Raw genomic sequence first — 19,418 nt, 5'->3', positions numbered from 1 at the left:
GAATCAAACGATGCAATATGAGTCTAGTTAATAGAAGTCCTCTTCTACCATAAGAAATATTAGTCGAACAGACGTACTCTCCCCTCTGAACAACGAAAACCAAAGGCACCTGCATGCCCCGAAAACCAATTCCAAGACACCTACACGTCTTCAACACAACATAGCTAGTACGCCGTCCCTACGGACGATCGTACCGACCATGGTTCCTGGCGCCACAATCGCGTCACGGGATACACGCGCTGCGACCACGACCTTGAGGCAGTAAGCAAGATTACCTCCCCTCTCTCTCTCTCCTTAAATACACTCAACTGATACAACTCGCAACTTACAAATTCTTTCATTCTTTTTCCTCTCTTACCTTTCAGTCTTTCTTTCTTTTTTTTTTAAAGAAACAAAATGAAAATACACATTAATTTTAACATTCTCTTTCAAGAGAAATGCAAGGTTGACATTGATAAGATGTTTTACAATCCTTATCTTCTTATCTTCTCCTCTCGTCATAGCTCTTCGTAACGGGATCGTTACAAGTGGTTAAGCATTATCCCTAACCTTACATAGTTCAATAATTTTGGATGTTCAATATATGAAATCTTCATTTCAAAACTTTCCAGTGCATTTTTTTACTTATTTATCGACTCCTCTCTCTCCCCGATCATAACTATTATTATTTCGCATCCTGCTTCTACATAATTGAAATAAATTATCCCTACATTCTACGCAATAACTGATATAAGGTTTTGAAAGAAAACGTAAACGAAGAAAAGCAATGTAGAGGAGTCGCTAAAATTAATTCTCTTTGAACGAGGGCGATTACGAAACATCACCTACTAATTGAAATCCAGATTATTCTCCAATAAAGTAAATTCCAATAAACTTTCTTGTTATTGTTCGTCCCTCAATGCATACTCATCTCATTGTTAATTATCCCATATCGGACTCCCGAAGAAAACTCATCGAAACAACTTATTGACCGTGCCAATAGCGACTACTCTCAGTCATGACTCCGTTTTCTTTCATTCAGAAATAGAAAAGAAAGAGAAGAAAGTAGAAGGGTAAAAGAAGGAGGTAGAAAAAGAAGAAAGAAAAAGAAATAGGGTATTTTAATAAGAAACAGATTACTGGATAACTCCGGAAATATAGTAAGAAATCGAGAAAGTCCTTGAAAGATGAATCATTCTAAATGTTATTAACGACTAATCAATTTTGGAATGCTTCGGAATAGACACATGTTCCCTCATACCACCCAGACCTAGCTCCAGGCACCACGATCGTGGGGTTGCCCAGACCTAGACCTGGAAATGAGAAAAGTGAAATCATTCTTTGCACTGTTATTCCAACCGGTGATTGATAACCATCCAGCATCTGAACTCTGTTCTCTAGGATCGACCACACATATGAATTAGCCAAGAAAAAAAAAATCAAACTTATAAACTCAATATAAATTTATGTATCGTATCAATAAGAGTTTCAACTTCCTGGAAGAAAGATGTCGTATTTAGGCTTATCCTGCTATTTCCGTTTCACTCCTAGAGCCGATTTAAACCATTAGTAGCGGTCCTTCATGACCTAGGTTATTTACCTTAACACATATATTAAAACATGACACATATATTACAGATGTTAATATGACAAATGATATCACTAAAATTACTTATATTAAATCTATCATGCATTCACACGCTCACTTACTCAGGACAGTGTATATATGTTTAAAGGAAACCAACTAACTACAAGGGTACAAATAGTTTATTACATTCATAGTGAAAAAAAAAGAAAAATAATTACAAAGAAAATCTTAAAAGCACAAGTTCTTGGTTATATATTAATAGAGTACATAGTGTTATATTCTAGTAAATTTTTATATATCCAATCATCTTGACAAATAAAAATAATTACATATATTGTATCTTAGGCATGCTAAAGCAAAATTATGATTTGCGACATACGCAAAGGAGACACTTATTTCACTTTTAAAAAAAATATGGACAAAGAGGAAAGAAAGGAAAAAAACTTTTTAGGTGTATTAAAACTTATATGAGTCTCTACCTCACATTGAGCAATAAAATATTAATAATTCTGAGCGTTCAAATCACAAATCACGCACTACTCGTAGTGTCCAAAAACATTTCGCTCCATTTAACTTAGTTTGTGTTTATATATATATCTATCTATATATATATATAACTATTGGTTTACAAAAACCATTCATCGACTATATTTAGTTTGTAACTCTTAACAGTTTATATCTGCACTCGCACACTGCGACGTTTATACCCATCTAGGGATTTCGATAAAATCACTTTCGCCAGAGGATGTTTCTCCTCTTAGACCGTCCATTTCCAAACTTATTAATTGGATAATTTCAAGTTATTTGTTCAACACTGGGACACGTCATGAGACCTTTCCTTTAGATCACTTTTGTATATATGTATACATGGTTCGGATTTAGAACGATCTTCCACAGGTGTACGGAGTGTGATGGTTTAAAATGAGGATAGAAAAAAAAACTGGTCAAGTCACAGGATACATATGCAGCTGAGAAGGATTCAAGGTACACTTTCCACAATGGTTTTAGGTTGGTAGTTCAGGGATAATATTCGTTATGATGTGGGTTACGTTTAGACCTGCCGTTACTTTTTAATACATGCCATCAAATAATTACATAGGTTATCATTTACATCTATTCAGAAGAAAAGGAAAATTACTTGAGTGCACGGCGGTATTCTTGACAAAATCTACATTCTTATATTTGTCGGAGAACTTACTGGTAAACTATAGCAACCAATACACGTTTGGGGGGGGGGACAGACACGAGCGCTCTTACATATATTCATATAATACATTTAATATCATACTTTTACTTTAAAATCATATTCACATACTAAGTACATATACATTTCGACGTATTCATTTCTCTATATATATATTTAATAAATGCGCACACATTTAAATTAATCACCCCAACAATAATTTTTGAAAAGGTTGCAAGTACAAGAAAACAAATGACTTCCGACATTACATATGAAAAAGAAAATTGATTTTTTACCTGATACCGCGCGTCTATAAATTTCAACTTTTATATAATCAATTCGTGCTTAAATAATAAAAAAAAACTTTGTGAGGCAGGCACGTAACACAGAGCATTCGTAAAGATATAACTAGATAACCTAAAATACAATTTCTGGGCCCAGGTTAACTACATGATAAACGAAAACCAAAACGGAAGGAAAGTGACCAATGGATTAAAAAAAAACTTAAGGGGACGACGGTGAAAGAACGTAATTGAAGTGTCGTCAAATATGAAGTCTTTGTTCATTTCGGTGATAGGTCAAAATGTGATGGAGGACCTAATCACTATCTACTTTATCCATGAATCGTGTCTTGCAACGTCTCAGTTGGTAATTTCAGTTCAGAGTTGTACGTTAAATAAATCGTAAGCGACAAGTTCAAAATCGGGGGGGGGGGGGAAGGTTGAAATTTAAAAAAATCTCGAAGTAAGAAGGAAGAAAGAGACAAGAGAGAGAAAGCGGCGCCAACGAAAGGAGAAAGATTAAAGTACTACTCACTACACAGAAGAGTGATCGAATTTAAATATATAACAACTCATAGCCAAAAATATTCACATATGCCGAAAGAGGGTAGTTTACTTAAATACGTAAACTAGCAGGGAGGCCCTGCTGCCAAGGATGCAAGTTCTGTGTCCATCAGATCCCAATCCCACATGAGTTTGTTTGTAAGATTGAAATCCGAGCCCCGTATCCGGCCCAGACCAGCAGGATAAAAGGAGAGGGGGAAGGGACCAGGTAACTGCGTCCCCAATTTTGAAATCTCTAAGTAAGGGAAAAAAATATTCGACCCCTCAGAAGAACTAAGAAGGTTCAAGGACAGTAATGAAGCTAGAGTAATAGCTAAGATATCCCTAATTAGTGATTTGCCAAAATAAAAAAAATTAAATAAACTGAATTTTGGATCGGTGATTTCTATGGCCAAACCTCACCGATAGCTCCCCTTCGCAGAATGCGCTAAATTCTGAGGCATCGATTAATTTCCATCACTATCTAGTTTGAAAACTAAGAAAATAAAACGAAAATACTCAAGGGGGGAGAGGTCGATGCCCGGGTACGGGATAATAAATTTTAATAACTAATTGTTTTGATTCTGTAACCCTGTCAGAGCTGTCGCCTCCATGAACATTGTAAGCTAGCCCGAGTAGGTAACGTCAAGAAAAAAAATCTCACGGAGCAGGATATTCTATTTTAAAACCGACCAGAAAATATAATTCACTATAGCCCTGTTGTATAACTACTACTGTCTTTTCATAATTTATTATTCAATATGTCTAGTCAGCGATTATATGATGCTACCCATGCTATCAGATGATATTACTACGGTTGATCATTACTATAACACATCAAACTACAAAGTATTACCATAGTCCGACTATATATCGCTCTCCGGTCCGCGTGATATTATGGTGCAGGGGTCAGAACCCGAGATGTTTGTAGCTACACGTATCTATTCAATATATATATATATCCACACGTGGCGAAGTATTCACTGGGCTACTATATATTTAACTATATGGGTGTCCTATCTTCTATATTCATTTACTACAATATTCATATACTTTCATATTCATATTCATATTAATATTTATATGATATTCATATCATCATTCTTTTCATTTACTACGACGCTATATTTTACAAACACCCTGTCTCCTCTATCTACGCCCAGCCTATACACACATTTCATCATAATACTTTAAAATCTATAGTCACTACAAACATTTCCCATTCCGATCACTGCACGACAACCTCACTCGAACTCAAGATTCTTTCACCACACACACAATACTATGTAATACCTGGTAGCTTTATTAAGAACGAAAAAAAATCCTACGTATGTTCACTGAAAATAGAATTATCTGCGATAATATTTAATGTTTACGAAATTCTGACAACAATGAAATTATTCTGCAGCCACAAAGAAAGAAATGAACATTTAATATAATTTCAAAGCGAAGAACTAGCATCATATCGCCCGACTTCTGTTAAAAAATTACGTATTGTTTATTTACTTAAAAATATTTCGATTTCTAGACTAAGCAGAATGTTGTAATTTTCAGGATATATTAATTTTGGGTCACTTGACCTAACTGTACATCCATATGGGCTGTGAATTATACCTTCTAGGTTTTATTTCGAAAAGAAAGGTCAATTTCATGGAAACTAAATCACTAAGAACATCGACATACGAATGGCGGTTAGTACTGACTTTTGACACTAGGGGCTAGCGACGATATAATCAACCCTTGAACAACTGAATGTGACCTTGTACACGGAATTATTGTACTATATTACGTTCACTTTTAAATATTGTGTATGAGTTCACTTAATGACGGAATAATAAAAAAATTATCGCATAGCAAATACTACACTGTCCATATTTAATTATCTCACACACTCTTTCATCACTTAACTACCACTACCACTGATACTACATTACAAATATACACATACTACTTACACTACAAGACACATCATGCCAATACACACCAATCATCACTATCATTAATACATGTTATACTAATAAATATACACAGACAACATTCAGATTTTACCATTTTAAATCGGCTCGAAAGGAAAGGGAAAGAAAGGAACAGGGCCAACTGGCCCTTGTATTTACTAAATCATATTCTTAAAATCAACCTGTTTTAATCAATGCCCCGAGGGGACATATCGAAGTGTTGACTAACAATAGGACCCCTGCCCTGAAGGGGCAGGAACCCGGAACAAACTACATGTTCAACTCATCCCGCTGGAAGCCGTACTCCCAATTTGGGAGTCAGATAGGAGCCCTTACTGTAAATTTACACGTGCATTATGATTACTATCCTAACTATAAAGAAATTAAATACCGCCATATATGTTAAAAAAAAGAATCACTCGCTACCTACATAAACAAATCTATATATGGACAGGTCTTATAACCCTCAATTAGCAGGAAAATTGGAAGGTGAAAATATCAGGGGAAACACTGATCTTCAGAACCGGTTTTAGGAAAAGAAAAACGGAAATCACACTACTTCTGAATCCTGTCCATAGCGATCGGTAGATGAAATCATGGCTTCACTATATTGCACTTACTATTTCAGCTTTTAGTCCAGTTTTTTACGATGAAATTTAATAGTTCATGGCTCCTCGAGACTTCCAACGATTTTACACGTTAATAAAATCCAAATGTTACCTTTATTTGCAGCTTTTCTTGCTCCTTTTTGACTTTCTGAGCTGGGAAGATCTTAGTCCGGCGTCTTCAGTGAAATTCTTGCAGGGAATGGAATAATCGCGCCCTAATATCATAGCGTGGGTTTATCCTCCAATCAAAACAAAACATTCTGGCGGTGCGGCTTTGAAACGAATAAAACTTGGTAAAATCTGGATTAAACTAGATTTTAGATGGACCTAGGTATCTAAAAGAGAGGTGAAGGGTGGTCCTGAAAATTCTGTTGAATTTTAGATTGGTTATTTGATCTGAAAAGTTCCGTCCAATAGTGGACCTATGTTTTCAGATAGCACTGACACCGTAAGAATTGTAATAATCCATTTACACATCCATATACAAGACTTATAACTAATTTAAAATATAAATAAAGGTATTGACTCCCAAAACTATAATTCCTAATAAATTTTTTTACAGTTTTCCATGTTAATTTGAAATAGAATAACAAACAAAATTACGAATTATATGAACAGCCAGAAATTTTTTTGTTAAACGTCAAGTACAGTCGGTGCAAAAAATGTCGGGCACCCTCCTATTAAAACATCATCACATTAGACTGTAATGGCATATTACAGTTTCATGAAAACAATCAGCTTGTATTACAATGTTATTTATTGAACTTATTTACATTTTTTGTATTATTTCTAACTTATTTCCTTAATTCGGTTCCTTAACTTCAACGGTGTCACTTTCCACTACAGGTTTTGAATTTCTTCGTTCTCTGCAAAATAACGATCATAAATACGTACTGAAAAACATGTAATTGATTGCACAGTTAAAAGAAAACATTCATATTGTTTACCTTATAAATACGCTTTCATTAAAATACATTATTATTCTTTCAAGTAAGTGCCACACAAGGCAACAGAGTCTGGCACTCGTTTCTCAGATCTGGTGATCCATGGCTTGGAAGCACTCCAAATATGATCTCTATAGCATTACGGTAGAATTTTTATAGTGAATTAATATTCCCAAATCGAGCTCACCTCTTCAGATGTTAGATTTGCAGTGTGACACTTCTTATTCAAAGTGTCTTGACTGTCAAATACAATATAATTCATCTTCCCATACTGAAAATTAATAAAGTAATTTTAAACACTACTATATACAAACATTACGCAAACACTGTTTCGGTTCAGCGGAATCCCTTATATTCTACATTTTACGTTTTACAGCCTTATTCGATTAAATTTTGACGATCACTCATAAGAAACACTTGAAAGGAAAGAATCGCGTCTGTTACAATTACAACATACTCTCCCATAGTCTGATATTTAGTCGTCTCGGGATCGCACGGATCTGTCTGGGTCATACAGGGTCAGGGATCTGACTACTTCTTGATCACGAGTCACGAAGTATGTGACCCGTTTCATGACTGGTGCCACTGTATGGTATTTATTCACTTTACCTATTTCAATGTTCTAGTGCCAGTAAATTTTCAGTAGAAGTTTTTTCCTAGCTGAAAACGTGCATTGTTCTGTGAGAGCATCAATTGAGATAAATCCAGAAAATGTCATATTGACTCACTCGGTACTGTTGTATAAGTACGGCGTTACGAAAAACAAACGAAGTGATCACTGATATAAGAAATCACTGAGGGATGGAAGAACAAATATTTACTTATTTCTTTAATTTTCCCTCCATGCCTTGTATGAAATGCAATCTGATCTCACGATTCACAGGAAAGATAGGCCATAAGTGTGTGAACCTATGTACCTTGTATTCTTCACGGAGCAACACAAATGATAGATGATGACCTACAAGGCGTTATCCTGCGTAATGTACAACAGAACGCATAGGAAAGTGTAGTTCGCAAATTTACAGGAAAAGCGTAAGAATTTACTAAAATAGGTACCGTGTACACGGACAACTTCGAACCATTTTGCAACGAGTTTGGAACATACCTTAGAGGTTCAATGAAATATTTCTCTTTAAAAATATATATATAAAAAGTTACTGGTGACTAATACGTAAGGAGGTGGTGAGCAACAATTCTCTGGATTTATTTGTGACAGTAAAACAAACGGATTTCAATCCTGAGCCTTACAGCGGAGGAATACATCTTTGCAACGTTTCATTCTTTCAAAACACAAGAATCACTGATAGGAAGACATGCATATTGCCTTCATCATACATATCAAATGAAGAAGGGATGACTCATTACCGTAACTGTAACACTAAGTTTATTTGACCCATATTCATGGAACGTCGTGTCGGAATCATTAGCGTCGTTTCACAATTCATTGTAGAGAAGTAATAAATACTCCTGCGACCTATCGACCTAGTTCTTTATATCCCATCTTTGAAAGCAGAAACATTTCTCAGTGTACATGGCACAAAGCAGGCAAATCACTTCATTTACTTCAATCCAGTCAAATTCTGAATGCATTTTAAGACCTATGTCTCCCTATTTATTTCCCTGGTAATTTGTTGTTGAGTGTTTACGCATACGCATACTTTGGCGTGCTCCATCCTATTGAAATCTTTTTGTCTTTGGGGAAAAAAACTAAATTTATTTTTATTACTGCCACTTCTGAATGAAGTCTTTATCTTGTGGATAAAACATTAACCTTTGTTTCTTGTTCAATTTTGGTGTTGATTACTTCTTTTTCATACTGAATGAAGTCTTATATTCCGGGAAACTCGGGAATGTCTTTGCAAGAGAGAAATATGCATTTACTATTATTTTGTCTTTTAACAAAATTTTCTAACTTCTGAAGTCTTTATCTTCTAGGAAAAAAACTGTTTCTTGATTAGTTTTAATGTTATTTTACTTCTTTTCTATCTCCTGAATGAAACCTTATCTTTTGAGAAGGAAAAAAACTACAATACCATTCTGTATCTTAATTAGTTATAGTGCTTTATTGCTTGCTTCTATACTAAACGAAATAATCTTATCGTCTGAAAGATTCTGCAATTACATATTTCTCTATTACAATGGCATTGCAGAGTTTTCCAGAATGTAAGATGGTTTCATTTAGTATAGAAAAGAAGTAATTAACTCTAATCAATCAAGAAAGAGGGTGGTATTGTAGTTTTTCTCTCAAGAGATGAGTTCGTTCAGTAGATAGAAAAGATGTAAAATAACACTAAAATTAGTCAAGACAAAAAGAGGTTAGTTGCTTTCTGTTTTTCATGCAGCAGGTAGGAAATGTTTTTAGAAGGCAAACATAACAGAAAGTGCCTATCTCTCTATTACTGTGACATCGCAGTTTTCAAAAAATGAAATTTCCTTCAGTATAGAAAAGAAGTAATCAACACCAAAATTAATCAAGGAATAAACGTTAGTCTTAAAAAAATTCATCAGCAGATAGGAGTAATCAAAAAATAAAATCAAACTAACAGAGGTACTTTCTTCCACAAGACAAGAAAATAAAAATGTAAACAGTAATGAATCTCGATTTTAGTTAAAATTTCCACCCTCCGAGGAAAGTAACAGGCAAGTTGCTAAATTATAAGGGATAATAAAATAATAAGTACATACAAGGTAAACATCTTATCTCATTTCACTAAGTTGCAGATCCCTAGCTTATTTAGTGATGGTAAGAACTTTCCGATCTCTCTCGTGATTGTAAGGAAAATAGGTAAAACTATACTTACCTACGCAGTAGTCCAGGCTTCGCCTGCTGCAGCCAAAGACCCAATACTTCCTTCACCGTTTCTTCTGTTGCGTCGGTGTACATCTTACGAACAGCAGCTGAAAAGAAAGATAGAATTTCAAGCAAATACTAGCGATTTTTATTCTTTAAAAAAAGTCATTTGAAATAAATTTCCCTCTTAAATAGCTTTACGGAATTATGGTATGGTTTGTAAACGTGGATACCTAGAGCTGAAACTAATTCCTATATTATTTTTCAAGTCACCTAAGGTAGGCCCCTATTTTGAGATTTTTAGGTAAGGGTACTATAGAAAGTTATCTTTCACCACACTTTTGGTATATTATATAATGGAAAAGTTACATTTTTCTATACAAGTGTAACAAAACTTTCTTCCGGTGCCCTTAGTGGTGATATGGTTTTGAGTCAACGTTTCAAGTCACCTTAAATAACACTACAAAAAAAAAACATTAGGTTTTGGCTAACTTCGTTGTCACGAAAAATTGAAAGACGAAGACGACAGAAAGACGAAAGTTTGACTATTCGCCGTCTTGAAAGCCTGCAACTTTTCTCTTTTTATACTGGAATTATGGTAACTTCGAAAGCTATATTCTTCTAGTGTTTTATCTGCGTTCTAGTGTTAGACAAAGAGCTCTTAAATTTTGCACCTTTAAAATATCGACAGGGGACACAGTTTCGCATACTATGTAATACTACCAGACTAACAGTGTTGCCAACCCAACAAAGTTATATTCTTTCAAAGTTACATTCATGTGGTAGACAGTATCAAATTTACAGGTATACAACATAGAGTGTTGGATTAGTTATTGAATTTCATATATATTCTACACAGATTTTATATTCGCCCAGTAAGGGTGAACACATTTACATATTATACTACTTGACAGTAAAAGCATCCTAAAATACTCAAAGCATACTTTATTCATGAAGAATTACTTCTGATTGCTTGGGACATACTAATATGAGAACACACGTCCAGTACGAGAGAAGTAAGACTTAGTAATTAGCAAACTGGAATTTTGTATGGTTACTAGCATAAATAAATAAATGAAATTAAATATTTCAGTACAACTTTTCAAATCAACTTACTGTGGATCTTTTTGCACATTTGGGTGGACCCAAAGGTGTGCTTTTTTGCTTCATGATCCTTGGTTTCCTGCCAGAGTAGAGAATTCCATTGCGAGCTTGTCGCACAAAGTTCTCCTTATTGCATTGTGAGCGAAACCTTTTAAATCCTTACCACCAATTGACAGTAATACTTTTACCTGAAAAAAGGAAATTATTTAGATCTAATGCATGCTGAAATCGAAAAGAAAAACAATATATATAAGGGTCCGTATTGTTATGTTTTTCTACCAGTGGAAAAAAAATAACGAAGCATGAATGAAACTAGATTAATTTTTAAATACCGTAATGTGAAGTGTGAAAAAAAGGCGTGGAGTTCTGAGTTTCATGGAAGGCAGTATCAAAAGGGCTACGTGACTAACAAAAACTGTTTGCCTGGGATTTATTTGGTAACTTTCAGCTTTATATCGGAATTGCGGTTATTTAAAAGGACCATTGTCCGTTTGAATTAGAAAAAATACTATATATATATATATATATATATAAATATATATATATATATATATATATATATATATACATATATATATATATATATATATATATATATATATATATATATATATATATATATATATATATATATATATATGTGTGTGTGTGTGTGTGTGTGTGTGTGTGTGCGTGTATGTATATGGAAATTATATACACTTCCAAAAGTAACAAGAAACAGTGGGTTAATCAGTGCTGCCAACAAGTATTGTCAGAAAATAGCTAAATGACGCACAGAAACTAGCAAAAAATGGTTCAACTTACCTTAAATTATAGGTAACAGAATTTAGGAACAAAGAAAGTAAAAATTTGGTACCTTTTGTCTACTAGTTTACAAAGATGTTCTAATATTATTTATCTTTTGATATCCTCAAATCAAACAGTTGCACAATATAATTTGTTCCTTCATTGACTAGAAGTAATAAAATCTCTTTAATTATTTTCAACTTCAAATGCTGGGTATGTCTTGATAACACTATTGAACTATCACAAAAATATATACATTCACATGCACGCATCTTAACAAGAAAAACCCAACCCAAACTAAAAATACACTAGAAACTAATCAAACAACTGACTATGGAGAAACCAGATTTAGGAATTCCAGTTTACCGTGACGGATAGGTGAGACTGATAAAAGATATCTAATCTACTGTAACAATGTAAGTGCTGTTGTAAACAGAAGAATTAGAAAAATACCAAGATAAACTACTTTTTTAAAGGTTTTTCATATGTTCTAAAAAAATTGACTGCAAAAGATTTAATTGCCGCCTAAATGACTATATTAGCAAGTATGAATGGCAAGTTGACCAAAATTCAGCGGCGGCTGGTACTATAGGTTGCATGGTTGTGCAACCGGATATTTTTTAAATACTAAAACTATTTTTAAGTATTAATGTAGTGTATCAGTAAAAAATAAATCTGTGCTCTTGAGCGCAAAAACAGTATTGATGCATTTCTGAAAAAAGTAAATTAAAAAACGGAAAGAAAGAGAGAGATTTACATTTCCGGTGGCAGCGAACGTTGCCACTGGAAGCAGTAACATCGAGCATATGGCAGCAAGCTCCTACCTGTTAACATGGGGAAGTGGATTTATTCTTGCATCGCTCCTATCTTCCCGTATAGCTTTCTTGCGGTTGCCTTTCTTCCGCAACTGGTCAGCTTCTGTAATAGTTACAAATTCCTCCGCTTAGCAGCGCTTGACTCAATTCATAGGGTGAGGGAGATACAGACGCTTGGAAAAAAGAAGTTATTCACAAAACAAACTCGCAAAGAACAAATATAAGTCTGGTGGTAGCAGGGACGAATCCAAGCTGAAAGTTTGGGGGGCGGTCGTTCGAAGTCAATAGATTTTATTTAACATTTATAATACAAAAGTGAAAATTCTTGGGATAAGATTTATTTTTTTAAAAACCCTATTCTGGGGGGGGGGACGATCGAGTCTCGAAGAAGAAAATGTCTTATTACTGGTCTAATTCCTAGCTCTGTGTCTTTCGTGCACATGATTCTGTGTTCGATTTCCGGCGGAGAGCATAAATCAATATCAAATCATTCACTTCCAATACTCATCTGTCTTCTTTAGCCTAATTTGCTGGAATGTTAAACTATTTTCTTTTTCATTTTCGAAGGAAAACATCTTAGATTTCATGCTTCTTTACAGACAAAAATACGTGGTTTCTGAAAATGGACTTTTTGTACCGTATATTTATACAATAATTGCTAACAAAATGCATATTGTCGGAGGAGAGAGGAGTTTCTGGACCCTAAAGAAAATAAAGCGGAAAATATTTGCGGTAACGATGCTTTCTATTCAGAGAAACTTGGCGAGCAGCATTTCAGATTTCAATAAAGTCATAGAAAATTTGAAGCCCAAAAGATCGAAGAAAGACCTTCCATTCTAAAATAATGCATAGATTATATAATTAAATAATTTTGTTTAACTGCGTGCATGCAATTTTCTTGCTTTCTTTTTTCTTCTTTTCGGATTAACGCCATCATTCATGGCTTACAGCACATACTATATATTCGATTTATCTCGTGTTCAATAACATGAGTGTAGAGGTTTTGTATATAAATAGTGTATAAACGTACATTGATAGTGGTTGTTTGAAAAAAAGGAAATAGCTTATATATTAAATCAATATTAGAGAAACAATTTAATCAATAATATATAAATAGAGCTTAAAAGACTTTCCTCTTCATATTTCCTGAATATTTTTTGGGGGGAGGGGAACCTTTGATATTGCAACATTGCAACCGGTGCTTGTACAGACTACGAGCCGCTACTGCCAAAATTATAGTCCATAGCTAATGCACATGATAATGGCTAAATTGGCCAAAATGGAGTTGATGCTAACATTTAGTCCAAAAAGAGATGTTCCAAAAAGACGTAAATTAAAAGATATAACAAAGATTTGAAACCTGCTTCATAACTTGTACAGTTTTGATAAGACACTTACATATTTCTTTCCGAAGTTAGGATCTTCAAGCTATCTCTCAAATGTTTGAAAATCATCCAACGTTCGCAGAGGCAGAAGGCCAAGAAGTTCGGATTCTTCGTTTATGGACTCTGCTTAGAAGTGTGTCGACTTTCTTCTCGACGGAAGATACTCTTTCACTAAGGTCAGTTAAAGTAGATTGCATTTGGCCAAATACCATTCTGATATCTGCAATAAATTTTAGGAAATATTGTTTTGAAGGCGTTAATATAACTAGAAAATATACTATTTCACAAATCATTGAAACAATAAAATGTACATTCATGTCCAAAATGATTGTCGCGTATCTATAACTGTCTTCTTGTAAGAATATAATTTGATAATGATTTTACAGGATACTTTTAATACCGATACTATGTGTATAATCATGAAATGTATATTTGTAGAAAATTTTATAGGGAAAGAATTATAAGCACGTAAATTAGAATGAGTAAAACAAATAGACAAGAAAGTTTTATTTTCGTTTTATTACTCTTATTTACTGTTCTTTTGACATGAAATTTGCCACATACATGTCTTTGCCGATTATACACATACCAACATTATAAGAAATACAGGGCGAATTCGTTATCAAATTTTATTCGTAAAACAACATATTTATAGACATGCGACAATAATTTTGGACATGAGTGTACGTTTGTGGTGGACAAACACCGTGTGCGTGGGTTTTCTCAGGGTTCTATCGTTCCCCTCCACTTTCTTCACTCCATCATTTAATTCATTCTCATCATCACCGTCTCCTTTAGGCTTACCCGCATAACCGTGGGACAAAACTCAAAGATTTTATTTTAATATGATTTCGCTGTTCATTTAATCAGAAATCTTGGGGGGGAAGTGGGGAACAATTAGGAAGACGTGTGTAGAAGACCACTACGTTGGAGAATTATGATCAGGTCATTAGAGTATGACGTCATTCATCAGCACTGCGGAAGGAAAGGGTTGATTGCTCAGAGGTAGAACGTAGCCATTTGGTGCGACGGATCTTTGGTTCAATCTCCGGGCTCGTGAGTTCATGATGGACAATATCATATTCGTGAGGGTTTTCCCGTCCTCATGCCACTAATTCCTTCATAATCATTCACTATCATTAGTCATCCGTGTATCTTAACATTAACCCTAGGAAGACTAAACTATAATTGGTCACGTGAAAGACTAAGGGGGGCAATTTTGCTCGCGGTTGTAAATTCCAATTTTAACCCTACTAATGTATTTTAAAGTTATTTAATGGCTGCTACTAATAAATGTGAGTTGTAAAATTATTTTAAGACTTGTGAAATTTTATTTTAATAGGAAATATTACAAATATAAGTCCCAGTACAGACTACTACCGCATTTGGTTAGCAGACATGAGGTAGCTTTAAATATATTAGCCTGTGTAGACAAGTTACTATACTAAACCTGAGAGTAATAAGTTTGCTCAATGTATAAAAGTAGATTATGTTAATTTAGTCATCCATTCAAAGAATAGATAAGTTTACAATGATCCTTTTAAAGTAAAACTGTACTTCTCTTAACACTTCTAAGTTGCTAAAAAAGATGTATTTAGTCACCTGCGCTATTAAAAAAAAACTACCACAGTAATGTGCTTTCTAATAAAACTAAATTTAAGTTTAGATTACAGAAGAAAATACAAAAAAATTGAAACGTTGTAAAATTCATTTGTTCGGGCAAAGAGAAAAAGAAAGTGCGGGTAAATTTAACCAACCTTCGTCTTTCTATGGTTAAGAACATAACAGCGGGGTTATGAAGAACGGGACCTACAGCTTAAAGTGAGATCCGAACCACTACTCAGTTTGCACTCGAGAGATATTGTTCTTCATTTGAACTCGAAACCAGAATCCCTTGATAACAAAGGTGATAAAACCACAGACTCATCATCCACGGAGGTCAACTGATAGAAATACGTTGCAGTGATCTTGCATACTTGTGAATATTTTAGGAGCCACTTAAGAACCAAAAGGGAAAGAACTGCAAAGTGGAATCACTCTACAGTTATACACATTAAATCAATGGACAATTTTAAAAGACTACATACAGAAGATCTAATTTAGTCCAAGTCAAAAATATAGGCTTAATTTAATTTGCTAATCAATACCAGAAGTGACTAATAGTTCTGGACCATTCATACTATCTTTCTAAATAAAACCTTTTTTATTATTATTATTATTAACAAACCAGTCAAACCTAACAGAAATCTCTGTTTCGTCGATCTTCTTTCCAATGTTATAAATTTAGACACTTGATCAGCTTCTGTGGAAAACTTTTGTTGACCGTCCGCTAGTGTGACAGACACTAGAGGCAGTTCGGCGGGAACTCCAAACTTGATAAAATAAAATCACAATTAAAGAGACAAGTTAAAAAAGTATTTTTCACGAATCCCACCCCCACTCAACTTGTGGACGATCATGCCTCCGACAAGGAAAATTCAAGCTTAACCAATGCTGAAGGAGTAGACTGCTGAATAATTTATGATGTACTGGTAAATCGTTTGCAGAACTAGTTGACCTATGACCTCTAGTTTGAGCGGGTTGAGGTCATTTCTCGAGGTTGCGACCTTGTTCAATCGAATCATCAGCCTCAAATTACCTTTACTCTTAAAAAAGGGAGCGCAACGGTTACTCTATTTTAATCTAAGGTAAACCTATTTAAATAAAAGAAACCTGGTTTAAAGCAAATATTCCGGTTTAAGTGAAAAAAAGTTTTTTTTTAAAAAAAAAAAAAAGAACACGGTTTTTGCCAATCCTGAAAAATAGCATTATTTCTTTATTACATCCGTTCAGATTGCAAATATTTTTCTGAGATTTTAGATTCAGACTTCAGCTGGTAGAAAAAAAAGTAAACAAAACCACTAAACTCAATCAAGAGACAGAAGTTACTGTTTTTAGAAGATAAAAAAATTAAAATGTAAGCAACGAAAAACCTAGTTTTCCTCAAACTTACACCCTCGACTTCTTACCTTACAAACTTCAAACTAATATGCCAACTTATTTTCGCGTAATAATCCATTTTGAGTTATTGTTAATATCTAATAAGTAATTTTTCGAAATTCATCGTTCTTTTACCCTAAACCCAAAAGTCCATACCTGATCGAACCTTTCCTTGCACTTATTGTAAAGCGATGAAATGAGTGATATCATTTAATCTAAGACTGATGAAGTATACCTTAGAATAAGTACTTGTTACCAAATAAAGTCGGACATAAGTATTTATATTCTTCATTTGAACTATTTCAATTTTGCCACCAACCTCCGAATAAATATGGAAGAACATAAGGACCGAAAATAGGCATGATGCATTCTAAAATGAGTGAAATGTCCAGGCTTGCTGTATTTAAATATAATCCGTCCCGATTCTTGGGGAAGCCACATCAGTTAAAATTTGTAGTGTATCGGTGAAAGCTAAAACAAGCAAGCTTAGGCAATGTATTAATTCAAAGCAGTTTTCTCCTCGATTGTAGAGACAAAACGTAATTTTCATTACTTTAGCAGACGGCTCTCCAAATTTATATCGATTTTGTTGATTTTTTTCACTAGATTTCACTACTTTACAAACGCTTTACGAACCACAGCTGAGCGAGCGGAGGGGATTAGAAGCCCCGTAGGACTCATTTTTTCCTTATCTTTTAAGTTACACACGATTGGCATTGCAGCCATTGTAGACGGTCATTTTCCAAAACTTAACATACAAATACTGGCATTTCGTTCCTTGCTTGTATTCAACCGCCTACCGCCCTGGCAAATAGCTCCACCATAATATACTTACTTTCCCATGTATACTAATTTGCACATAGAATTTATAGAGTTTAAGACACTTACATTATCATTTAACTACCTTCACTATTAATATGCGGCTAACTTTAGCAGATGGCTCTACCTAATTAAATAACTTATTTTAATGTGTTTAGACTTAATAAATCGTATCTGTTATATAGAATCCTACCAAATGGGAAATTAAGTATGTTTTGGTGGATCTAATTGACAAGGCGGTAGGCAGATGAATGCAAGCAAGGAATGAGATGGCAGTAAGTACATATGAAGCTTTGGAAAATGACCGTCTGCAATGGTTGCAATGCGCAACGTGTGTAACTTAAAAAGTAGGGAAAAAACGAGCCGTGCGGGGCTTCTATTCCCTTTCGCTCGCTCAGCTATGCTACGTAAAGTGTTATGTAACGGCATATTTTTGGAACCGGGGGGAAAATATATTTTGCTTAAATCTTGTACTTTCTTGCTATATATTCTCTACTTTTTTTTTTTTTTTTTTTGGTTTAGGAAGGTTAAGTTAGTTTGGGTTAGTTTAGCTTAGGCTGGGTTAAGATACTTGGTCATTACTCGATCAGACGGTTCTACCAAATTTTCACACATTGCATTTTCCGGTTTCTTTTTGTAGAATATCCACTAAATGAGGAGCTACTGCATAAATCACGAACGAACTTGTGCTAGGTGGCCACAGAAAAAGCACGAATATCATTAACCGAGTCAGAGCAGGAGTGCAGCAGGGGGTCCCGAGCGGAGCGTGGGGCTGCGTCCGTAGAGAGCAGGCATGTCAGCGACGGAGGATATGCACATAAACGAGGAAAGTGAAAAAATACATAAAATATCCGCAATAATTTTTACATGGTGATTTTACCTGAATTCGTACTTTCTTCCTATATTTTCTGTGTTTTTGATGATTTAGGTTAGGTTTGGTTAGTTATGTTAGTAATTACAGTTACGTAACACCAACTCATTTCTCCTGTAAACACGGTGATTTTACCTGATTTTGGCCTCCAAGTTCCAAAATTATCTATATGTAACAGTATTATCTCAAATCTAGTGAAAAATGACCACAAAATCGATATAAATATGGTAGAACCGTCTGTTAAAGTAATGCCTTAACATGTTATCAAGTATTCCACCTATAAATTTTTAATAAGGTAAAGCCGTCTGCTGAAGTTAACCCTCTAATTTTTGTAATGATGTTCAGGGGCGCCGGTAAATTTTTCTGGGGAGGAGCCCATCTCCATGGATGCTATATTTGCTATATTACGTATACATTTTTGTAAGCCAGAAGGGGGCCCGGGTTCTACCCTGCCCTCCCCTTCGGGCGCTCATGCTGATGTTAATTGTCAAGAGCCATCACTGACATTAAAGAATCCAATGGCTAAAAAATTGTATACATTATACGGATGAACACATACTTAAAAAAAAAAGTATAAGCATAAAATCGCATCCATATTTCGAAAGTAATGAAGTAACACTAGTCTATAAAATTATCCTAAAAGCGCTCAGCGCGCCAGTTTAAAACAAAAATCACCTTTTTATTTTGTAACTAAAACTAAATTAGGGCTTACTATTACATTTTATACACAGAGCTTACCTTTGTTGACCTTTTGGAAGAAATCAAGCGCCAAATATCTAAGACTACT

The 19,418-nt window shown here is 34.5% G+C and overlaps 1 long non-coding RNA gene across 1 annotated transcript; it reads right to left on the bottom strand.

The window, feature by feature from the left end:
- Positions 1-6,878: 6,878 nt before the first annotated feature.
- On the bottom strand, positions 6,879-12,924 carry LOC145688970 (uncharacterized). The gene is made up of 4 exons (XR_014132043.1): positions 12,587-12,924; positions 10,989-11,164; positions 9,883-9,979; positions 6,879-7,003 (listed from the first exon to the last, which is right to left on the bottom strand). It is a non-coding gene; the product is annotated as an uncharacterized LOC145688970 (long non-coding RNA).
- Positions 12,925-19,418: the final 6,494 nt, after the last annotated feature.

The sequence above is a fragment of the Thermobia domestica genome, chromosome 7 (genome assembly GCF_964235325.1).
Source record: "Thermobia domestica chromosome 7, izTheDome1.hap1.1, whole genome shotgun sequence".
Taxonomy (NCBI): Eukaryota; Metazoa; Arthropoda; class Insecta; order Zygentoma; family Lepismatidae; genus Thermobia; species Thermobia domestica.
This window is presented reverse-complemented; position numbering and strand designations above follow the sequence as displayed.